The sequence below is a fragment of the Rhinatrema bivittatum genome, chromosome 2 (assembly GCF_901001135.1).
Source record: "Rhinatrema bivittatum chromosome 2, aRhiBiv1.1, whole genome shotgun sequence".
In the NCBI taxonomy this organism is placed as follows: domain Eukaryota; kingdom Metazoa; phylum Chordata; class Amphibia; order Gymnophiona; family Rhinatrematidae; genus Rhinatrema; species Rhinatrema bivittatum.
In genome coordinates, this window is record NC_042616.1 from 776,105,965 (window position 1) to 776,131,469 (window position 25,505).

The 25,505-nt window shown below is 44.4% G+C and overlaps 1 protein-coding gene across 1 annotated transcript in view; it reads right to left on the reverse strand.

Annotated features, from left to right (window-relative positions):
- Window positions 1–25,505, reverse strand: part of OC90 (otoconin 90) — a 161,591-nt gene that overhangs the window by 37,360 nt on the left and 98,726 nt on the right. The window lies entirely within an intron of this gene.

Below are 25,505 nucleotides of genomic sequence, written 5' to 3' on the forward strand. Positions count from 1 at the left end.
GTTTTCGCTTGGGTCATCAGCGTCTTGCTTTCAGAGTTGGTTGGCCCCCATCCCCCTGTAATTACATTGTCATTAGAAGGAGAAGCGCGGCTTTTTCGGAAGGCTGGGCAGCCAGCGGGTTCGCCGGCCGCAGGCTGCCGGTGAAAGGTTAGTGCTGGATGGTCTGGATGGTCTGTTCTTTTATTAGTCCCTTTGCAGGTATTTTGCAATCCCAGTGTATTTTTTTCCTTTTTGCTCAGGTGCTACGTTTTGTTAATCCTTGTAGGCCCCGTTAGCATTTCTAATTCCATCTCTGTTGTGTGGGGGAAGGGGGCATTACCACTATGCAGCTGGCACTAGAGTTGCAAGAATATGATGTGACCGTTCTGCATTACTTCAGGTGGTCACCCTCTTACAGCTTTATACTCAGTTAGCTATGGACATTTTTAATGTTAGATATGACAAATCTTGCTCAGTGGGTAGTAAATTTGATTTCATTTTTACTTTGATTTTAGAAGAGAGGGTTGATATATTTTTTATTACTGAATCCTTGCATTCTGAGGTTGATGTTTTACTTTTACACCAACTGTGACCCCCTGGTTTCTTATTTTATCATCCTACCAGGAGCAAACGGAAAGGAGGAGGGGAGGTGATTGCTTATCCATCATCATTGTCTCTTAAATATACTTCACATAACCTGGGATGGGGAAATGAAATCTTGTGGTTACACATGTTAGTTGGGCCATAGGGCTGATTTACCATCCACCCAGTAAAATAAGGTAGTTTCTTGGTGAGTTCTGCTCTGCTCTGGCCCTTTAATATTGTTCCCTTTTGTTAATCAGTGATTTTAATATTCAAGTTGAAAATGCTTCACGCTTTAGATTTATCACAGATGGTAACTTGTCCAAATCATCATGCTGGACATATTTTAGATATTTTAATAATTACTTCTCTGTTAGCAAAAAGTGAGATTATGTCTCAGTTATGCTTACTAGAAATACCATGGTTTAACCATGTTTTTATATCTTTTTGATTTAGCTCAGTTGTGTTTTCTAGGATGAAGTCTATGTTTCTTTGTTAATCTCGAGGAGAGATCGATATGTCTAAATTTGCTTCAAAATGGGAAGAAATGAAAGGTCAGTTGAAGGATTACTCCTTGATGGCATTGGCTGATTCCTTGCCGGGGTAGTTGAGGAGGTAGCCCCTTTAAAACTGTAACCCAGCATCTCATAAGACACTATTAGATTAATTCAGTTGAAAAGGTCAATGAGGGTTGCAGAACGAGCTTGGAGGAAACAGCAATCATCTGAGTCTGAGGTTATACAAAAGTTGTAGAGATATTTATAGGTCTGAATTTGTGACAGCTAAAAAAAATTCATACTTTATATCAAAGTTATAGGCTTCTTTAAACTGCCCCCCCAAATTATTTATGCTTATTTGATGGAGTTTCTTGATAAGTACGTGGAAAATAAATTTCTTCTGCTGACAGATCTCTTTTTGGGAGGAAAAAGTGGAAAAAATTGTATCTGCTACATCAGCAGAGGTTTCTAATAATCCCACACCTGCGTGTATAAGACCTATGCAGACTACTGGGGCTTCTTTTAAATTTGTAGCATCAACAGAAATTTCAGTTGTATTAAATGAGTTGAAGAGGTAGCCCCTTAGATGCATGGCCTTTTTGAGTGCTAAATATTCTTAATGACTCTCTTATTGAGGTCTGTTCCGAATTGGTGAACCTTTTCTCAAGTGAGGGTCTTTTTTCCTGAATGATTTAAACAGTTCATCTGATACTAAAAGGTTCAATTAAACTGCTGGCACTTGGGGACAATAACTTTTAAACAGTCACGTGGGCGCACATGGATGCATGTAGGCCCGCTCGTGCCAATGGACATAGCCATTTTATAACATATGGATGCAAAAGCGTGCATGGTATAAAATAGGCTGTATGTGTATACATGTGTGCGCAATTTATATAGACATGTATGTGCATGTAAATACCACCTCTGTTGCATAAATGGGGAGATTTTAGTAGACATGCGTGCCAATGCAGTTACCAGTTTCACCAGTTTGCACAGGGAAAGGATAGGACTTCCTAACCACCTAGATAACTAGCTTACTTTTTAACCTGTTAGCCCCAACCCTTTAAACCCCACCAACCTCTTTAGTTTTTTTTGTTTCAGGACTTACATAGCAGAAGTAAAGTTATGCGGTGGGGGGACCCTGGTGCATGCTTGTGCATGTAAATACGTACATGTGGATTTCTTTGAGAAATGTAGGAATGCCCATGCCCCGTCCAAACTATGCCCATGCCTCATCCCTTTTTTGAAAAAACATTTTGTGCAAGTACCAGGAGATACGTGTTGTACTGGGTCAGGACGAGCACTAGGGGGTGAGAGGTGTGTGCCCCTGTGGCAAGACATACCTTTTCTGGGAGTGGAGACGGCCAGACCCTTGCCGATCTGCACGCCTTGGTGAGACCAACCATGCAAGGTTGGCCTCTGAGTGGTCCTCCAACTACTCCAAGCCCTTTTGGACCTGCCACAGGGAGCAGCAGAGGTGACAGGCCGGACATGAGGCAGGACACAAGGTAGATGAAGGCCAAAGGCACTGGAGCTTGGATCTTGGAATGAAGACGAGGATTAGGAACTCACACATGGAGGAGGCAGAGGCAAGTACAAGGAGCTCCAAAGACCTGGACACAGTTCCAGGAAGAAGCTTGGAGATGGGACTCTGAGCCGGAGTTCTGAGGCAGGACTCAGTGGAAGGGAAGTTAAAAGCCGGGATCAACAGGAGACTTGCACAGCCAAGGAGACAAGGATGTCAGGAACACTTGGAAGACAGAACATCGGGACCACTTGGAAGATGAAGCATAGGACCACTTGGAAAATGAAGCATCAGGATCTCTTGGAAGACGAGACATGGAATCCAAGAACAGGAACACCAGGCAGGAACAGGGAGCGGAGGAGTCCTAGGGAGCACTAGTCCTAGATGACTAGCTCTTTGCAAGTCCCTGAAGGAATGGCTGAAGGGCCCCTGGGAGGAGCTACCAGGTGGACCACACCTCCCTGTCCCTTTAAGAAGGGGAGAGAGGCACGGCCTTGGCCCCTAGAAGGAGCAGGAACAGGAAGTTCAGGAACCTGGACAGCAGCATCCCTGCCACTGCCATGCAGGAGAAGAGGGCTGGGCCACAGGCAGGCCCCGACGCTGAAAGCGATCTCCCTACCGCTGAAGAGAGAGGCATCGGCGGCACTCCTGCCACGAGAGAGTCCCGGGGAGGACAGCTCCATGCCGCGGGAGAGACCCCAGCTTCGGCGGCCTTTGGGCTGCGCCCACGAGGGAGCAGTGGCACGGCCTGCACCCACAGGAATGTGGCTTCAGGGCAGCCTCCGTGCCACGAGGGAGCAGTGGCAGCCCAGGCCGTGAAGGTAAGCGCCTCCTGTGGCTCCAGCCGCGGGAGGAGCGCAACAATATGTGCATACTCACGTGCTTTTTAAAATCCATGCAGCATGTGGGGGCCCGACGTCTGCACGTATCTCTCGGTTCCGGCATGCATAGCACTTTTAAAATTCACCTTAACCTGCAAACTACTATCTCGGTTTTGCCCTCAGTAGGGAAAATAATAGAGAAAATTGTTTTAAAACATTTTAACACTTATTTGGAAGACTGTAATATTCTCAATAGATTCCAGAGTGCTTTCTGTCATGGACACAATACTGAGCCCATTCTAATTTCAGTTTCAGGCTTTGTCCTTCAAGAGTTGGATAAAAATCACCAAGTAGTAATGATTCTTCCCAATGTCTCTGCAGCCTTTGATTTGGTATCTCATTCCATACTATCTTCTAGGCTTGCTGAAAGTAGACATAAAGTAGCAGAATGGTTATCTTCCTTTCTGATAGATCAGTCCTATCAAGTAAGAGTGGTGCAAGATGGATCTTGCTGGCTCCTGCAGCATCATGGCATGCACAGGGGTAACCTGCACGGAGCGGCAGTTACTACCTTGGGAAGCTTGCTGGGCAGACTAGACGGACCATTTTGTCTTTTTCTGCCATCATTACTATATTACTATGTAACTATGTTACTATGTCCCACAAGGCTCTTGTTTATCTGCAATGCTCTTCAATATTTATCTGTAACCCCACACCAGTGTACCTATCCTGCATGGGTAGGGCCATAAAAGATTTATTTCTCTTCAGGGCTGGAGCTACTCACCAGCTAGCTCTTTTACAATCTCTCTTGCTTCCAGGGCCGGATCTTTTATAGGTGAGGGGGAGGGGGGAAGATTTACTTCCAGGGCCCAATGCAACGGGGGTAACCCTTTTACCCATTTCCTTTTCCATTTGTGTTCATTTGGGAGAGGGGACTTGTCCTCCTGGTATGTGCAGTGAGTGCGAAAGAAATACTCTGGAGTCAATGAGGGGTCAATTTTAAAAGCCCTAAGAGCGCCGAAGCTGAGAGATTCGTGCAGAATCCACACCACCCGGATTTTAAAAAGCGCGCGAGTATGCGTGTATCTCCCGGTATGCACACAACATTTCATGGGCATGCCTAGATTTCACAAGGAAATCTGTGCGTAAGTATTTATGAGCACAAGCATGCGGCGGTGGCCCCTACTGCATAACTTTACTTGTGCTATGGATGTGGCAGTAAGTCCAGGAATAAAGAAAATAGGTGAATCAGCGGCATGTTAAGGAAAGGGGCTAGCAGGGTAAAAGAGAGGCTAATTAACTAGGGGATTAGAAAGTCCTATTCTTAATCTGGGCCAGCTGGGAAAGAACTGGGGAAACTGGTAATTGCATCAGTGCGTGTCTACTAAGATCCTCCCACTTACGCGGTAGAGGCGGCTTTTGCACGCATATGCGCCCCTCCTTGTAAAATTGTACACACGTACACACATACAGTCGTTTTATACCATGCACGCTACAACGTGGCTGTGTTCTTTGTTGCGAGCCTGCATATGTGGGTATGAGTGCGCCTGCGTAGCTGTTTCAAATTACTTTCTAAGTTAGTTTCCAAAATGAAAGTCTTTACTATCAAAGAACAGTGCTGAATGGCACAGTAACTCATACTCCAGCACCACCGAATTCTCTTGCTTTCTTTCCTTACAATCTCGTTCCCTCTGTCTGCGCAGGACTCACAGATCAGGGCCAGGGAAACAGCCACTCCTTTTTGTAAATTCTAACATTATGAGGAGATGCTGAAAAGGTCCCATTGACATAGAAATATGACCATGCTGGGATAAATGGACTGGTTTACCCTTATCTTTTCATTATTTGGACTTTTGAGATAAAATGATAAAGTGCAAGGGTAGCACACTGGCGGATATTATATTTTAAACCTAAATATATTTCTTATGATACCTGTAATTCATTAAAAAAGCCCAAATATCTCATGATGATCACTTTCTAGAGATCAAATTGAATTTGAGTAAATTGAGCCCATATGAATTATCTCCCTCAGCACTACGCATTTGTGCAGAGATACATATAAAATAAATATTACCATCAATGAGATTTAATATTCTCTTACTTTCTGAAAAGTTTCCAGACATTTCCATGATAAAAATTTGATAAAGTCTGCCTTGCCATTGGTTATAATACAAATAGAGCAGATGTATCATATCTCTCTGTTAATGCACTATACAATGATTGGCTCTAGCAATTCTAGAAATATAGTGCAAAATATTGAATAGAATAATGCTTTAAATGGCCAGTAATGTCTACTTCAATTATAGAATATTTATCAATGTAACACTCTGTGACAAACTTTGTATACGATTGAAAAACATTATGTAAAAACAAAGCAAACCTTTTTGTCTGAATTTTGTAGACCTAATGATTCTTATTCATTCCTGTTAATAGTAATATTTAGCATGGCCTTAAAAGAAAATTAAAAGTTGAGGCCAGAGGAGATTCAGAGAAGTTAAGAAGAAGAAGATTGTGTGTGGACTGGAGTGGAGAATCATGCCTGCTCCTTTTGGACTATGGGTAGGAAGAAATCATATCTTAATTCCAATAAAGCTGTAAGCATCACTTGTAACGGTCCAAAATCCAAATTCAGAGGAAGCCCAAAATAGATATAGATCAATGCAATTTACCAGAATCTAAAGGGCTGTGGCCGAAGTGTTTGACAGGATCCCACATGAATGTGAAATGTGTACAGGAGAAGAAGATTAACAAGAAATAAGTAATTGATGGTTCAACACTTACTTTCAAGAGTAGATGTTGGTGGGATTGTGCCTTTGCTAGCAGTTACTGTCGAAGTTAAAGAAAACAAAAATCCTTGTCAGCAGGCTCTGCCTTATTTTGATGCTAGATGCTTTGCATTTGGCTTAGGGCAGGTCAATACGTTTTCTGTACTGGCAGTTCTATAGTGGTAGAGATTAACCCCCATAAAAAAAAAAACAAATTCTATTTGGCATAGAAGGCCATATTCAAAAGATCTATGTAGGTAAAATAGACATTTACCTGCATAAATCTAGCTCTTTAATAATATCTCTTTTTGCTTGGGTAACTTTGGACAATAGAGGGTAGGGCTGGAGGTGTGGTGAGGGTCGGCTAATATATCTATCTGGATTGTGTTATACTGAGTGTTCAGTTAAATTTGTGCATAAAAGTAGGTCCTACTGGAGAGCCAGCCTAGCTATCAGGGCCCTTCTACAATGAGAATGAGAGAGAGAGAGAGAGGCCATAATGCCATCATACTAGGTAGGTATTTATACCTCTATATGAGGCCCACCTAGTCACTCGAGGTGAGGTTTAGGTATTAGTGAAGGGGTTAGGGGCCACTTTGACATTCAAATTGAGACGTACGAACAGAACAGTGCTCTCTTGAGAAGATTTGATGACCTTCGGAGTGAGGAAACTCACCCAAAGATGAGATTTGTGCAGTGTTCTCTCAACCTAGCTTGATGGACTCTCTACCTAGGTAAACGCCTTAACGCATGCAAAAACGCCATATAGCAGTTTGATAAATGACCCCCTTAGTTAGATAACTTATTCGGCTACCTTACTTTATGCAGGTAAAGATCTGCACTCTGAAACGGCCTCAGAATGTTTCTAAGTTATCAGCTAAGTTGTATCCAGTTAACTGGTTAGCCAGATAACTTGGAGACAGTCAGCCAAGCAGAGCTTTTCAGATCTCACCATTTCTCCAGCTAAATGCAAACCTGACCGGTCAAATGGTGCTGAATATGGACAACTATGAGGCCAGTACTCAAAAACCTTGAGCAGCTAATTTTTCTGGCTAAAATTAACCAGATACGTTTTCCTGAATATATGCAGCTGGATAACATCTCACTGAATATCCCTGAATAAAGTTATTTGGCCACCGTTAGCCAGATAACTTCAAAGCTAGCCGGTTATCTTTGAATATCTCCAGTTAGGTTTAAAGCTATCCAACCAAAATTAGCTGGAAAACCTAAGACTTGCCCAGCTATATTCAAAAGAATATAGAGGGTTAACAATCTTAAAAAAAAAAAAAAAAAAAGAAGAGGTGTGCAGGACTGATTCCCAGCTCTCCAACGGGATTTGGAGCTGTTTGAACGGAGGGAGAGAGGGGTGAGATATCAACCTGGCAGGGCATGCTTTTTGTATATTGAGTGGAGGGCTGAAGAATCGGCTGAGGAACCCATATGCTTCATTTTAAAAATAAATACATAAATAAATAAAAGACTGCTGCCACTTATCTGGCTCTATTATTTTGAACATAGCTGTTTAAGCCTTAAGTATAGCTGGACAGCTTTAGGACCGCATTGAGCATGCCTAATGTTGTTCAGTTTAAAATAAGGCCTGATTTTTCAAAAGCATTTCCACACATAAAATGGGGTTTTACATGTTTAAATGCACATTACTTGTGATATTGGGCTTTTAAAAAATGATACGATATGACATTGAATTGTCCATAGGATTTACTCATGGAAGTGCACTTTATGCTTGTAAATGGCTTTTGAAAATTGCTACAATAGTATGTTACATTTACATGCATAACTCCTTTGAAAATTCACCTGTTAGCAGATTTTCAGCTGTATCTGACTGAGTTAACTGGATAAATTAGCTCCACTCTGGAATGCCTCTGGATCACCTCTGTTTTTATTTGGGCTAAAATGTAGCTGGATAAGTAGCCTAGATATTCAGAAGTAGGCATTCAGCCAAATAAACTCACAAGTTACCCAGCTAAATGCCTTTGAGTATGGACCTTTAATTTTTCTGAAAATCTGTACATAGCTGCTTCAGTATCCTTTTTTGAAATATCCTTGAAATATCAATACAGTAATTATTTAAGAGTGTGTGAATAGATGACTTACGGTTTTCTACAGGAGCTGAATCTTTGTCAATGGTTCTTTCAAGAGTGACTGAATATAGAACAAAAAGATTAGTTCGGAGGATCATTTGAATTCTGTGCCAAAAAAAAATGTGATTCTGTTTTCTGCACAAGCTAAAGTCTAGTATTTGATTACTGTTCTTTTCTGTCTCACAAATCGCAGAGCTTAAAATGAAAAGCTTGTGCTCGCTATTTTATGCCTCCTGTTTATTTGATAATGTTCTGATGTCCCATTTGATCAAAACTTTCAAGTGTCAGGAGGGTGGCCCCCTCCATTTCTGAGAGTCTCAGAATCCTATTCCATGATGGATGATGATGTCATCCATACATAACACCATGATGGATGATGATGATGATGTCATCCATATATAACATCAGTAAGGTTATCAGATATCCCTGATTTTTGGCATTATCCCTGATTTAGGACCAATGTTATAGGAATATAAGAACATGCCATTCTGGGTCAGAACAAGGGTCCATCAAGCCCAGTATCCTGTGTCCAACAGTGGCCAATCCAAGTCACAAGTACCTGGCAAGTACCGAAACATTAGAAAGATCCCATGCTACTAATGCCGGCAAGAAGCAGTGGCTATTCCCTATTAACAGCAGTTTATGGACTTCTCCTCCAGGAACTTACCCAAACCTTGTTTAAACCCAGCTACACTAACTTCCTTAACCACATCCTGGTAACTTCCTGTTCCTGATTCTATTGCCATTTCCTGTGGGGTCAGACATGCAGGAGATCTCTTCCTGCTCTCCCTCTCTTTGATCCCCTATACAACAATCTTCCTTCCCCCGATCTACTCTGCCTCCTGCACCGTATTTCTCCCCACTTCCCTGTATGCCCTAGACTGTGCTTCTGATCCTCTCCCATTGTAGCTGGCAGGGGGAGCATCTCTTAATAGCACCTCAGCATCCTCTGCTGCACAGGTCCAATCTGACAGAAATACAGAACATAATGACAGATAAAGACCATACAGCTCATCCAGGCTTCTGTTCAGCTTTATAGCCCTAACTTTCCCTTTCAATATAAGTATAAGCCATAATCTATATGTTTTCAAATAACTCATACTGCAACACTGACCTAAGGTGGCAGAGAATGCTGTCGTGATATTAAGTTCTGCATTTCCTCCTGACAGAGCTGGCATGGAGGATTGGAAGGCAAACCATGTCATCATCCTGGGGGGGGGGTCAGGTAAAGCACAGAGTAGAGTGGATTGGAGGGAGGGGAGACCAGAATTTACCAAGGATCAGGGACTGGGCAGACAGAGATGATGGGGCAGTAGATTTCTGAACTCAGGGAAGGCAAGGGGTATCAGAGTTTGGGGGAATGTGGAGTGGAGGGTATGTCAATTATTGAGGAGAGGAGAGATATCGAGTGTGTGAGTGAGAGAGAGAAAGAGAGGACAGGAGATGAAGGGGTGAGAGGATCAGGTATTATAGAAAAAGAGAGAGCACCCAGGAGGGCAGAGGCAAGAAGAAGGGGAAAGAGACAGAGGGAGGACCAGTGGCCTGGGATGGGGAAGGGTAATGGAGAAGGATGGATGAGGAAGAAAGGACCAAGTATTCTGTGGAGGGAGAGAGAGAGGCAAGGGATAGAGGGAGAAGGGCAGAGGACTAGGGATGAGGGAGGAAGAAACAGCTTGGGATGGTGGGAAATAGAAAGAGAGCAGGCTGGGGATGGAGATGAGAGAGAAAGGACCCTGGATTGTGCAGTGGGACAAAGGGAGCCTTTAGTTTTTCTGTGCCATTTTGAAAGATGAAGCCAGTTAGGAGTGAGTAGGGATCATTCTTGTCCCCTTTGCACCGATGGTGGTGGTGGTGGGGCAGGGTCTATGGGATAAGCTTGAGAAGTTCTGAGTGAGGAAGGAATCCCCAAGATGAGAAGGATGGCATTGGGGATAATAATTTCAGTGGTGTCAGGGTTTGAAAAATGGGTGTGGGGTTAGTCATGGGGGAGTGGCTTATTCACAGGGCTCTTTTATAAATACTGATGTGGTGGGTGGGGGGGGGGGAGCTGAGGGAGCTTTAACATTGTCCCAAGTGCCAGCAGAGTTATTTATAGGGGGAGGGGCATTCTACAAGTTTGCAGACGTTTTAAAATTGAAACCCGCGACGATGTCTAAGTCCTTCCCAGGCCTCGATTGTGCATTCTTTGCCAGTCGCAACAACATGGGATTATGGTCTGAAGCAATGTGGAATTCACTAAACTATGGTACTCAGGATGGAATAGTAAATCCTGCAGGAATTTTATTTATATTAAAACTGCGCTTACAGCACAGTTTTTATTCAGCTTAGTAAACAACAGAGTCCTAAGTTACGTCCCCAACAAATTACTAATTCTGGGAATGCCCATAGTTTGAATCTAGCCACCGAACGGGAGGAAATTTTGGACCCCAACATATCTAGCCAGCAATCTCCTTCATTAGCTGGCTAAATCCATTCAAAAAATGATTGCAAACCTACAGGGTCATTCATCAAAGTGCGTTATGGCATTAACACACGCGATAACATGTTAATGAATGCATTAACATAAGAACATGCCATACTGGGTCAGACCAAGAGTCCATCAAGCCCAGCATCCTGTTTCCAACAGTGGCCAATCCAGGCAAATTTCGGGAAGGGGTGGGATTAGGGAGGAGTTTGGGTGGGAATTATTAAAATGAAGGGCAATATCGTACTGTGTGATAGCATAATGCATGCTATCGCAGGGTTTTAACACTGGAAATAACTACACCTTTTTTCCTGGCTTTAAACTGTGAGATATGCTCGAAATGGCCATAAAGTAATTCACGATAAAGTTTTAGAATTGCATTTCATCCATTTTTTGGCTTGGGAGGGAAGAAAGGAGAGGAGTGGAGTAGAGAGAGAGAGTGCCTTTGTGGAGGCCCTCACAGTATGCAAATATTTATATGCCTATAGGAGGGCCATCTAATAGCTCGAGGTGAGGTGTTGGTGGTAGTTTAGAGGCCAGTTTATCATGCAGACTGAGATGTACTAACAGAACAGTACACCTAGGTGAAGATTTGACTTTATTTGGAGTGAGGAAAGTCTCACAAAAAGGAAATTTTGTACTATGTTATCTCATCCTAGAAACATAGAAATGATGGCAGAAGAAGACGAAACAGCCCATCCAGTCTGCCCAGCAAGCTTTCACACTTTTTTTTTCTCATACTTATCTGTTACTCTTGGCCCTTATTAGTAACTTTTTGGTTCTAGTTACCTTCCACCCACGCCATTGATGTAGCGAGCAGTGATGGAACTGCATCTAAGTGAAGTATCTAGCTTAATTGGTTAGGGGTAGTAACCGCCGCAATAAGCAAGCTACTCCCACACTTATTTGTTTACCCAGTCTGTGCAATTCAGTCCTTGTTGGTTGTTGTCTGAATATAAATTCTCTTTTCTTTATTCCCCCCTGCCGTTGAAGCAGTGAGCTGCACTGGATATGTATTCCAAGTGAAGTATCAGGCTTAATTGATTCAGGGTAATAACTGCCCTAACAAACAAGCTACACCCATGCTTATTTGTTTACCCAGACTATGTAATTCAGTCCTTGTTGGTTGTTGCCTGAAAATAAATCCTCTTTTCCTCTTCCCCCCCTGCCGTTGAAGCAGATAGCTATCCTGGATATGCATTGAAAGTGAAGTATCAGTCTTATTTGATTTGGGGTAGTAACCGCCGCAACAAGCAAGCTACTCCCTCACTTTTTTGTGAATGCAAATCCTTTTATCCATATTTCCTCTTGCCGTTGAAGCATAGAGCAATGTTGAAGTCACATTAACAGTGAGTATGTTTATTGAATAAGGATATTAATCTCCAAGTAGTAGCTATCATTCCTACAAGCCACCCCCATGCCTCTTCTCTTCATTCACATTCTCTAGACTTTATGGATCCACAGTATTTATCCCACGCCCTTTTGAAATCCTTCACAATTTTGGTCTTCACCACTTTGTCCGGAAGGGCGTTCCAGGCATCCACCAACCTCTCCGAGAAGAAATACTTTCTGACATTTGGTTCTGAGTCTTCCTCCCTGGAGCTTCAAATCGTGACCCCTGGTTCTGCTGATTTTTTTCCAACAGAAAAGGTTTGTCATTGTCTTTGGATCATTAAAACCTTTCAAGTATCTGAAAGTCTGTATTATATCACCTCTTTTCCTCCTTTCCTCCAGGGTGTACATATTTAGATTCTTCAATCTCTCCTCATAAGTCATTCGATGAAGACCCTCCACCTTTTTGGTTGCCCTTCTCTGGCCCGCCTCCATCTTGTCTCTGTCCATTCGGAGATGCGGTCTCCAGAACTGAGCACAGTACTCCAGGTGAGGCCTCACCATGGACCTGTACAAGGGGATAATCACTTCCCTTTTCTTACTCAATATTCCTCTCTCTATGCAGCCCAGCATTCTTCTGGCTTTAGCTAATGCCTTGACACATTGTTTTGCCGACTTCAGATCATTAGACACTATCACCCCAAGGTCTCTCTCCTGCTCCGTGCACATCAGCCCTTCACCCCCCATCAAATATAGTTCTTTTGAATTTCCACACCCCATATGCATGATTCTGCACTTCTTGGCATTGAATCTCAGCTGCCATATCTTCGACCACTCTTCCAGCTTCCTTAAATCCTGTCTCATTCTCTCCACTCCTTCCGGCGTGTCATCTTAGTGATCTTAGTGTCATCTGCAAAAAGACAAACCTTACCTTCTATCCCGTCCGCAATGTCGCTCACAAAGATATTGAACAGGACCGGACCCAACACCGATCCTTGCGGCATTTCCCTTAACACCGCTCTCTCTTCAGAGTAAGTTCCATTTACCATCACACATTGTCTTCTGTCCCTCAACCAGTTTGCAATCCAGGCCACCACCTCGGCACTCACGCCTAAGCTTCTTATTTTATTCACCAGCCTCCTGTGCAGGACCATATCAAAAGCTTTTCTAAAATCCAAGTAGATGACATTGAGTGCTCTTCCTCGATCCAATTCCTTAGTCACCCAATCGAAAAAGTTGATCAGATTTGTCTGACAGGACCTTCCCTTGGTGAAACCATGCTGCCTCTGGTCCATCAATTCTGCTGCTTGTAGATAGTTCACAATTCTTTCCTTCAGCAGCAACTCCAATACCTTTCCCACCACCGAGGTGAGGCTACCCGGCTTGTAGTTTCCAGCCTCCTCTCTGCTCCCGCTCTTGTGAAGCGGGACCACTGTTGCTCTTCTCCAGTCACGGCACCATTCCCGTTTCCAGGGAGCTATTGAACAGGTCACACAGCGGAGCCACCAGCACATCTCTGAGCTCCCTCAGTATCCTGGGATGAACCTCATCAGGCCCCATGGCTTTGTCCACCTTCAGTTTTCCTAGCTCTTCCCATATATTCTCTTCCATAAACGGAGTTTCATCCATTCCGCTTCCCTCAAGGTTCTTGTTAACAGCATCGGTCCTTCTCCGGGGTCTTCTTTAGTGAATACCAAACTGAAGTATTCATTTAATATTTCTGCCATTTCTTCATCTGTCTCCACCCATTGATCCTTTTCACCTTTCAATTTCAGTATACCACTTTGGACTTTTCTCCTTTCACTGATGTATCTGAAAAAGGTTTTGTCATCTTGCGTTACCTCTTTGGCAATCCTTTCTTCTGCTTGAATTTTCACTTTCTTGATTGCTTTCTTTGTCTCCCTCTGTTCCACTAGATATTCTTCCTTGTGTTCTTCTCTTTGGGATTCTTTATATTTCTTGAACGCTGTTCTTTTAGCTTTTATTTTGTCAGCCACCTCCTTTGAGAACCAGATAGGTCTCATTTTTCTCTTGCTTTTCTTTACTTTTCTAACATATAGATTAGTTGCCTTGGTGATTGCTCCTTTTAGCTTGGTCCACTGTTGTTCCACATCTCTCTCGTTCTCCCAGCCTTCTAGTTCTTCCTCCAGGTAGTTCCCCATTTTATCAAAGTCCATGTTTTTGAACTGCAAAACTCGGGTCTTCGTGCTACTTCTCTGTATCCTATTTGTGATATGAAACCATACTGTTTGATGATCACTGGTGCTTAAGTGGGCACCCACCTGGACATTAGAGACATTATCTCCATTAGTGAGCACTAAATCGAGTATAGCTCCCTCCCTCATGAGTTCCATTACCATTTGTTTGGACAGAGCCGCTTGCAGGGCATCCACTATCTCTCTACTACTGTTAGATTCTCCAGTTTAAATGCCTTATGACTAGAGATGTGAATTGGAACTGGAATCGGTTCCGATTCACAGCGTGAATTATTTTTTGTGTGGCCCGATCGGTTTTTTTTTAATCGGCTGCACCTGAGCCGATAAAAAAAAAAACCCACCCGACACTTCAAAACAGCTTCCTTAGCTTCCCCCACCCTCCTGACCCCCCCCCCCAAAAAAAACCATTTTAAATTACCTGATGGTCCAGTGGTAGTCCCGGGAGCGATCTCCCGCTCTCGGGCCGTCGGTTGCCACTAATAAAAATGGCACTGATGGCCCCTTTGCCCTTACCATGTGACAGGGTATCCATGCCATTGGCCGGCCCCTGTCACATGGTAGGAGTAATGGACGGCCGACAGCCCGAGAGAGCGGGAGATCGCTCCTGGGACCACCACTGGACCACCAGGTAATTTAAAATGTTTTGGGGGGGGGGGTCGGGAGGGTGGGGGAAGCTAAGGGAAGATGTTTTAAAGGGTCGGGGTGGGTTTAGGGATTGTTTTTGTGTGCCATTTTTCCCACCCTCCCCCAAAACGATATATTTCGTGGGGTTTTCCTATCGGTTTCGGGGAGCCCCCGATTTCTGAGGACTTTGAAAATATTGTACGATATTTTCAATCATCAGAAATACGATTCACATCCCTACTTATGACATAGGATTTGAATTTATCTCTTAGGATCCTTTTTCCTGCCACAGAGAGATGTAAGCCATCTTTGACATATAGCTTTTTGTTGTTCCACACATGGTCCCAGCCCCCAATAAATCCAAAACTTTGTTCCTTACAGCAGGATTTGAGTCATACATTGAAGTTATCAATATGGCTTAGTCTTTCCTTTCCCTTTCTCTGAACAGGTAACAGTTCTGAAAAGGTGATGGTTGTGGCCATGTGACTAATCTGTTTCGCTAGAGACTGGAAATCTCTCTATACCGCTTGGATGCTGTTACTAGCAAGGTCGTTGGTTCCCAGATGGATGATAATATCAGCTTTAGAGTCTTTGCTTTCTTCTTGGATCGTTCTGACTATCTGAAAGGCATTTCTGCCAGCCGATGATCCTGGAAGGCATTTAACTGTAGTGTTTCCCTCTAGAAGAGTTCCAAATTAGTGCCTCTGATGATAGTCACCCAGCACAATGAGCTTTCTTCTTTGGTTATTGATTGTATTTTGGAATTTCTGTATGCATTGGGTTTCTTCTTTCTTTTCAGATACCACCTCAATCTCTTTCAGTAGAGCTTTATACTTATGTGATACTGATAAGGCGTTTTGTATTTGTGTCACTTGAGAGAGTGTGTGCTCCTGCATCACCGGTCTTACTCTACCAGAGCCCACTGTAATCATGTTGATTTTTGGGTTTCTTGTCGCCCTGTATAAGTGGGGGGGGGGGGGGGGGCGGAAGACATGTGAGCTGCACAATTGTGTAGAATGGGTGTCTGTGGGTCACAGGTTTTATCCTACCTGAGCCCACTGTAAACTTCTTTTTCCTTGAGTTGTTTTTTTTTTTTTTGTGGTAATGAGGACTTAATTTTGGAATACTGTGAAGTGGGTGAAACTTTCTTTATTGCAGCTAATTCTGCTTTAGCTTTAGCCAGCTCCTTTTTGAGGGAAGAGAGTTCCAAACAAATGGGGCAAGCCCTAAGTTTCCATATGATTTCCCTCAAAATAAAGGCTCCACAATAGCTACACTGGATAAACCTCATTTTGGTAGATTTATTTGATAGACAACACCTGAGGAAAGACTAATTTTTCAAATTATCTATTTACCAATTATGTATTCAGGCAGCCTATATCAGAAAGACAACCCCAGGGGTGGATGGGTAGAGGGGCAGGGTGGCAGGGAGTTAAACAGTTAACACTAGGCAAGGGCTGTTCACTGGACACTGATTCTGCTATGGATTTATTACAGACCCTCCCCCAGAAATAAGTTAAGCTTTTTCCTTAGCTTTCCCCAAGAAGCTGTAGTTGTGCTGTCTCCTTGAAGATCAAAGCAGACTGAATACTTGATTGACCCCCTACAATGCACTGTGACTCACCTGCCCAGAGCTGAAGTCTCCTCTTTTTTTTTTTTTTTTTAGTTTTTTCTGTTTAAACAAACCCACAACAGTTTAATACAGTATTATCAATATCTAGAACAATATAGATAATATAAGTCTAGCACTACACCAAACACAGAAAAATATATGCAAGAAGCTTTCTGAAATAAGGATAAAATAGACTTTTTTGTCTCCTTAGCTTTCCCCAAGAAGCTGTAGTTGTGCTGTCTCCTTGAAGATCAAAGCAAACTTGATGGTATCCTGTTATAAAATCGATCAAGCTAGGGTGAGAGAACATAATAGAAATGTCCTCTCTGTGAGACTTTCCTCACTCCAAATAGAGTCAAATCTTCACCTAGGTATATTGTGCTGTTCATATATCTCACTCTGCATAATAAACTGGCCCCTAAACCAGCACGAAAACCTTACCTCGAGCTATTAGATGACTCTCCTATAGGCATATAAATACTTGACTACTATGAAGGCCTTGTAGATAGTGTCTCTCTCTCTCTCACTCTCTCTCTCACAGAAGGGGAACCTCACATGTACTCTGCAGACTCGCACCGCAGAGCCCCTCAGTGCTGGCAGCATGAGGTCGACACCATCTTGGAGCAGCAAGCGGAAAGACAAGGGGGCCGATTATGGACCCCCTCCCAAGCAGATTTGTGCAGCAGGGGCAGCTGCCACACAGGTGCAGTGGGTGCCCAGTTATTTGCGGCACCTGCACATCCATGACTTCGCAGGCTGTAATTCAGTCGGCTTGGCCATGCTGTAATTTGTCAGCTTGGCCATGCTGGGGGGGGAGCACAGCATGTGGCGGCCGCCTTTGGGGGGATTCTCCATCTGTTTCGCGCTGCATCCTCTGTGTCTTAATCCACTTCGGTAGCCCTGCTCTCCCCATCATCTCCCATTTTACCTCTATGACCGCGTTCTGCTGCTGCATTCTCACCATCGGGAGACTGCTGCAAAAAACACTGCATCCAACACGGCTGACAATCCCTAGAGCCAGCCATCATGAAATGCAGCTTTGCCTGTGCTGTTGCAACACTTTGGCTCCTTCATGACTTCGAGGAATCGGTCAGCTGGTCCAGGCCTGCTCTTAAATGTGAATGGCCCAATTTCCACCGCAACAAGTCCAACATAAAAAAAAGGTTCTCCGGTGCCTGCGCTTTGTGTTCTGTCTCGTCGGCGTACCCGTCAGTTTTGCGAAATGTGTAGCGGACTACATCCGAGGCCAGTCCCAAAGTTGAAGCCATTTGTTAAAGCCATTTGTTTTATGCAAGGGGGGAGATTCTTTCATTCAGATGTGCATGGCCCCCTATTCCCTTCCCGCCATCTCGCTGTGCGCCCTCCGGGGCTCTTGCCTAGCATTGCCTCTCATGCATTCCTTGCAAATCTGTGATCCCTCGCTTCTATCTGTGGAATGCGATCACTGAAGACTTGAGCTGCCTTGTCTCATCATGGCTGTCCTTGCCTCATCGTGGCCATCTTAAAAATCTGCTTGCCAGAAATCATACCCTGACTTAGCGTGATGTGCCCTGGATGATGGGGAAATTACCATGCCAAGTTCAATCGCAGGTAGCCAAAGCCATACATCACCAGGGTGATGTCATTTGCGACATGAATGGTTTGACGGACATTGTACACTTGCTGAACTGGGGAAATGATCTGTTCCTGCACGCTATGCAGGGCCGGCGGAAGCACTAGGCGAACTAGGCGATCGCCTAGGGCGCTGAGCATTAGGGGGCGCCGAGCCGCTGACGGCCAATGGCCGCCGGTGGACGTCATCCCAATGGCAGATACACACAGCAAGAAGATCGCAGGGCCGTGGTACAGTCGCGTCTAAACATGCTGGTGCTCCTCCTCCTTCCTGCCCGCGCGGCCCCGGAAGAAAAATGTTGCCGGAGCCGCGCGGGCAGGAAGGAGGAGGAGGAGCATCAGCCAATGCAGGAACTTCTCCTCCTTCCTGCCCGCGCGGCCCCGGAAGAAAAATGTTGCCGGAGCCGCGCGGGCAAGAAAGAGGAGGAGCATCAGCCGCGTGCCGGAAGGAGGAGGAGCATCTGCCACGTTCAGAAGAGGATCAGCGCGGCTCGAGAAGACCGGGGCCGCTGCAGAGCCCATCCTGCAGTGGCCCGTGAAGAGGAGGCCCAGAGGTGAGAGAGAGAGACTGAGGGTTTGTACAGTGTGTATGTGTGCGTGTATGAGATGAGTTGAGAGACTGTGTGTGTGTGTGGGAGTGAAGACCTGAATGTTTGCAGAGACAGCATGGGAGAGCCTTTGTGTGTGTGAGAGACAGCATGTGGTAGTGAGAGCCTGTGCTTGAGCAAGACAGCATGTGGGAGTGAGAGAGAGCCTGTGTGTGTGTGTGTGTGTGTGTGTCAGTCAGCATGTGACAGTGAGAGCCCGTGTGTAGGAATGATTGTATGAGAGAGAGCATGTGACAGTGAGAGCCTGTGCTTGAGCAGGACAGCATGTGGGAGTGAGAGAGAGCCTGTGTGTGTGAGTCAGCATGTGACAGTGAGAGCCTGTGTGTAGGAATGATTGTATGAGAGAGAGCATGTGACAGTGAGAACCTGTGCTTGAGCAAGACAGCATGTGGGAGTGAGAGTTAGACAGCATGTGCAAGAGAGAGACTGTGTATAAATGATTGTATGAGGGACAGCATGTGAGAATGAGTGCCTGTGTATGTGAGAGAGAGAAAGCATGTGAGAATGAGAACCTGACCGTGTGTTTGAGGGAAGCAGACAGATGGAGAGAAAATAAATATGTTATAAAAGGAATTGGCAAAAAAATAAGAAAGGGAAGGTGGAAAAAAAAAAGCCTGTGACCAACCGATTAGAAAACTAAGATCAGACAGCAAATGTAAAAAGAAATAAATTACTTTTTACTGATTGGAACATGTAATCTTTGGGAATGTGCAAGAGTAGCACTTTCTCTATGCGGATCTCACAATGTACGAGATCAGCATAGAGGAACTGGAAGCCCATGGGGCCTGCACAGAGGAGGCAGCAGAATGGGCTTCAGTGCCAATAGCAGCAATCAGCACCTCCGCAATAGCCATACAGCGGCAGTGACAGTGGCAGCAGAAGAATGAGAGAGGCTCTGAGGTTGCTGGCAAAAGAAAGAGAGGGGGTCTCTGCCTTTAGTGTGTGCATGTGTATGAATGGGAGTCTGCCTGGGGGTGTATGTGTGTGAATGCATGGGTGCCTGCCTGAGGGTGTGTCTGTGAATGAGAATGTATGGGTGTCTTCCTGGGGTTTGTATGTGTGAGAATAGGTGCCTGCCTGTTTGTGGTGTATGGGTGTGTGTGAGAATAAATTGGTGCCTGCCTGGGGGTCTGTGTGAGTGAGAATGAATGTGTGCATGCCTGGGGGATGGGGAGGGAGTGGTGTGAAAATGAATGGGAGCCTGCCTGGGGTTCAGTGTGAGAATGACTAGGAGCTTGCCTGTGTGTGTGTGTGTGTGTGTGAGAACGAGTGGGAGCTTGCCTGGGAGTGTGTGTTTGTGTGTATGTGAGGGAGCCAGTGAGAGTGAGAGCATGAGTGTGTATGAGAAAATCCAGGGGAGTAAGAGTTTGTGTGGGGGTGTGTGTGGAGGGGGAGAGAGTGCCTTAGAGCCTGAGTGTGTCAGTGTCTGTGAGAGCGAGAGGTTATGGTTGGGTATAAGAGCATGAATGTGTATGTATGTGACAGTGTATGTGTGAGAGAGAATGGACATGTGAGTATGTGTGAGAGAGAGAGGATAACCTCCTAATCCTCGACAATATCAGGGTGACTGGAAATCAAGAGCTCCCATGTATGGACAGCAGGGGCTTTTTAAAATCCTTATTAATTTTAATTATTGTGTGTTATTTGATATATGTACTGTTTTGAAATATTTTATTGGTGTTTGGGAAATTGTAAAAAATGTATATGATTTTAATTAATAGAAATTCTATTTATCAGTAGTTTTAAAATATTTTATTAGTATGGTTTTACTATTATAACTGATGCTTTGTTTCTTGATTTTATTTGTTTTATGAGGAATGGTGGTTCTGTTTTTCCATTATTAATACACAGAGTCTGGCTTCTTGGGGTTTCCATTCCAGTTTTTGTCTAATTTGTGCTCCTTTATTTTGTATTCTGTATTTGGTGAGGGTCTGTCTCTGCTCTGTGTGTGTGACCACGATGAGAGATTCTGCTAGCATGTAGTGTCTGTATAGGGATCTATAACAATCAGGTTTGTTTTGTTTCCTCAGTAGGTGGTGTATTGTTATCCCAGGACCCAGTGTAATATTTACCCTTGCTTTTTCACAGGTAGGGTTATTGTTGTTTGAGTCCTTGGTGTTATTACTGTTATGTTATGATGGGATTGCAGTATAGATTTTGGGTGTCTCTTTTGCGGTGCTTTATATTAGTTCACAATGTGTCTGGCAGTGGAAGGTGTTTGTGCTGCTGTTACTGTGAGGTGACACCAGAATTTGAAAATATCTTTTAGTATGATGAGCTGTAAGGGAAACATCCAAGCTCCATTGTTTGGGGGAATTTCAGTGGATGCACAGAGATACAGAAGTGGAGGTGCAGGATTTGTATTGACATTCTGTCCCTTCCTATATATTCCAGACTTCATTCTCATAATCATATAGAATTAGTTGAATGAGGCTATCAAATAATTTTATAGTAGTTTTACTAGAAGTGTGAAACTGGCCAGCTTTTTAAAATAATGCAGAGGACCCTTTGGACTTTTTTTAACAACACTTTTTTTTATAACCAATTTTAAAGCAGGATCCATGCTATAGAGGTGGGTGTGATGAAGAAATGTCATTTTGGCTCCCCCCCCACCCAAAACAAATTCTTCTGTCTAGAGATGCCACTGATTTTCTGTGGCACACAAATGCATTGGCCCCTGGGCGCTGGAGACCCTTGGTGCGCCACTGGGTGAGAGCCATATGGGGCCGCAAGTGGTGGCAAAGAGGAGTGGAGATTTGGCGGGCCGCAAGCAGTGCCCAATCTGCTCGCGACCCAGAAAACCCCAGTCAGCGGGCGTGATTGAGAATGAGGTAGGAGTCGGGGCCGAGACCGGGGGGGGGGGGGGGGGGCGCAAGGAAGAAGGCTCGCCTAGGGCGCCAAATCCCCTTGCACCGGCCCTGACGCTATGCAGAGGTTATTCACGGTTCGGAAGCAGGAGCCGTAGCAGTGCCTGTCACGCATGAATGGAAGGTTACTTCCATGCCCGCATGTGCTGTGCTGTGCCCCTGTTGCGGCGGCAATCGAGTCCAGGAGAAGCATTTGTAAATTCAGAGGCATTAGAAGGAAGCTGGGAAGTGCCAATATGTGTGATAGAGGCCTAAGGGCCATCACTCATTTTCCACGGATGATCAATGTTGGGCCCGGTCTTGGGGCCTTGACGATCGATGGCTAGGTACGTGGGGAGGGGCTCTGGTAGAGCTTGCTTTGTGGCGGCCGGGCTGTGACCCTCTCCAGTGGATGGGCTCCGGCAGGGGCTTGCTTTGTGGTGGCCTGGACCGAAATGCCATCCAGTTTGTGGCGGTCATGATGCCTGTTTTTGGGGCTCACTGAGCGCGAGACACTGTGGTTCCTCTTGGGGTAGAAATTGAAGTAGTTTGCACCAGCCCAGCGGCATTTTTATAAACATTATTGTCCGGACTCGGTGCCTACATTAGGCTCCCCTGTCAATGACTAACAAATGGCTGCGGCCTTTGCATCCAAATGGTGTGTAGCATTTTCTTGTGGGTAATTGGTGGGGTCCAGCTAGGCTGGGGTGGGGGCGGATGAGAGCCAGGGGGTCCGGGTGCCTAGTTTATAAGGCTGCTGAAAAGTGCAAGAGCACATTCCTGCCAGTGGTGTTTGAGTGCCAGCCAGTAGAATAAAAACCTCAACATCTAAGGGGATACCATCCTGCCTGGGAAAGCCCACAGTCAGAGAACAGTGAAAAAGAGAGATTTGGGTAACTGTTTCTTTAATGGGGATTTTGAGGTGGATAGAAGACCCAGAGTACGTGCTGGAAAAGAGACCTTGGGCTTAGAAAAATGAAAGAACTGTGAATAAATTTTGAACACCTTAGAAACTGCTAAAGGATTGTTCTTGTGACTCTTCTGTAATCTGCCTGCTATTTGCTGAGACTTTATTTTAACCAATGTAATAAATTCTCTCTCAGTTTTGGAACAGACAGGTATGGGCTCCTGTTTTATCTGATTGAGTGCAAGCTTTGCTCTCCCACACTGGACTGAATCCTGATTCTGAGGCTGACAGAGAGATGCTGGCAGCTACCCATAGTTTGTTTCCAGCAGCGTAAACTGTGTCCAGCACTGCTTCTGAGAGAGCAGCCGGGAGCAGGCAAGTGCCTGCTTCACTCCCAGCTGGAGATTATACGATTGAGAGGGGTTTGGGGAGATTCTGGGATGAGGGGACAGCCCAGGACATAGGAATAGTGAGTGGGTAAAGGGGGGACAGCCTGAAATCAATTTTCAAACAGAACCACGGAAGGGTGTGTGAGTGTGTATGTGTGTAGAGGGCACAACCTGTGGACCCTGCAACATTACTTTCACTTTTAGGAGGGCACAGGGAGCACAAGGCACAGCAGGGCCATTTATGAAATCTGGGTGGGAGGGAGGAAATCATGCCGCAGGTCTAAAGTTATCGGGCTAATTTAACAGGTTACAACTGAAAATCAACTAAGTTACCCAGATAACTTAGGCCTGCCCAGAATGTTTCTTTTTTTTTTTATCCCGCTAAATTATAGCCAAATAATGACTTACTGCCTATAATTTATCTGGCTAAGAGACCAAATATTCAAAAAGTTGCCATTTAGCTGATAACTTGTGTTATCCAGCTTAAATGGCTTTGAATATTGACCTCTTGAATTTTCGTGGTAAGGATTTTAAATTATAAGAAATAATGTGTATCCATTTCATAAAAGATTTTGAATCGGGTATTATTAATTTATTAGAATATAATTCGGCACAGATTTAAGGAAAATGGCTGTCCGCTTGTTCCTTGTAAACCGGTACGATATGCAAACGGTTATCGGTATATAAAAAAGTGTAAAATAAATAAATAAATAAATAAAATAATACATGCCTCCTAATCTGGGAGTTCTTGCCACTGCTTTGCCAGGCTCACTAGAAGTAACTTTAGGAAACAGAGAAGTAGATATAATTAAAACATGGTCAGGCTATAACATGTCATATTCCAAAATTGATTACATCTTGATGGTGTTCATCATACATTAATGATCCGATAAGACAGATAGACGAAAGCAACTTACATCCTACTTCGGAAGTTCTCAGACCTGGATATTTGGACTCATCAGAAGTCACTTAAAAACAGAAAGAAAAGTGAAATTATTGCTCTCTCAGAACATATATTTCGATAGGAGCAGCTAGTCTTACATAAGAACATAAGATATTCTATGCTGGGTCAGACCAAAGGTTCATCAACATCAGCATCCTGTCTCTGACATTGGCCAGTCTGGTCACAAGTACCCAGCATATCTACCTGGCTAATAATGGGATTGCCTCTAAGTATTGTCTAAACCCTTTTTAAGCCCAACAATGCCAGATGCCTTGACCACATCTTTCAGCAATAAATTCCATAGCTTCGTTGTGCGTTGAGTGAGAAAAACACTTTCTCTGATTTGTTTTAAAACTGCTCTTAGTTACATGGAATGTGCTCCTAGTCTTAGTTCTATTTGAAAGGGTAAATAACCATCCTCTGTTTTCCTCTCCCACCTCATTCATGATTTTATAAACCTCTATTATTTTCCCTCTCAGCTGTCTCTTCTCTCAGATGAAGAGCCCTAACCTGCTTATCCTCTGTTCATAATTGAACAATTCCATCTTCTTTATCCCCTTTGTTTCCTTTCTCTATACCTTTTCTTATTCCGCTCTACCCTTTTTGAAATGAGGTGCCCAGAGCGGCACACAGCACTCAAAATGCAGTTGCACAGTAGATCGATACAAAGACATTATGATATTCTCTGTTCCTTTCTGAATCATTCCTAATGGGATACGCATTTGTTTCACGGCAGGGGGAAAAGTGGAAAAGAGGATTTACATTTAGACAACATCCAACAAGGCATTGATCTGTGCAGACTGGGTAAACAAGCATTGGGGTAACTTGCTTGGGGGCTGATGCAACACAGCCAAGCGCACGTATAACCCGCAGTCGGATGCAGGTTAAATAGGCGCTAATCCACCCCCTAATGCAATAGGGGGATTAGCACATATTTAACGTGCGTCCGACGCGGAGTGAATGAGATAGCGCTCATCACGTGCAAATGCATGTGAATGAGGCTATTACTAATTCACTCCAATGCAAAAAATTAAATGTGCGTTTCAGATGCACATTTATTGCTCAGCTATTAACACCTGCCTGGAGCAGGCGTTAATAGCTGAGCGCATTGAAAAGAAGTACAGAAAAGCAGAAATAAACTGCTTTTCTGTACTTCTTTAAAAGTTTAAAACAAAAACCCTTAGCCGGCCACATTGAAGACAGACGCCGATATGCTCGGTGTCGGTTTTCATAACCGGCGGACAGCAGTTATGAAAACTGATGCTGAGTTTATCGGCGTCTGTGTTCATAACCGGCAGACCGCCGGTAACCACAGGATCACGTTAGCAGGGAGGTGCTAAGGTCGCGCAAGCGACCCTAGCGCCTTCTTGTTAGCACAACCCCCTAATTTGTTTATAGCATGTGCACGTTAAGAAAGCAGGTGCTGAAAAGTCACCGCCCGCTTTCCGCGTTTATTATAGCATCGGCCCCTTGATGCGGCGGTTACTACCCTTATCCATTAAGCCTTATGATTTGCCTTTGATGCAACTCCAACATTACTCTCTGCATCAATGGCAGGGGGTAGCAGGATATTCGAATCAAACAGTTACCAAGGGCCCTGAACTTGGTGATCGGTGAAACAGATAAGTGTGGGAGCTTGCTAGGCAGACTGGATGGGCCGTTTGGTCCTTTTCTGCTGTCATTTC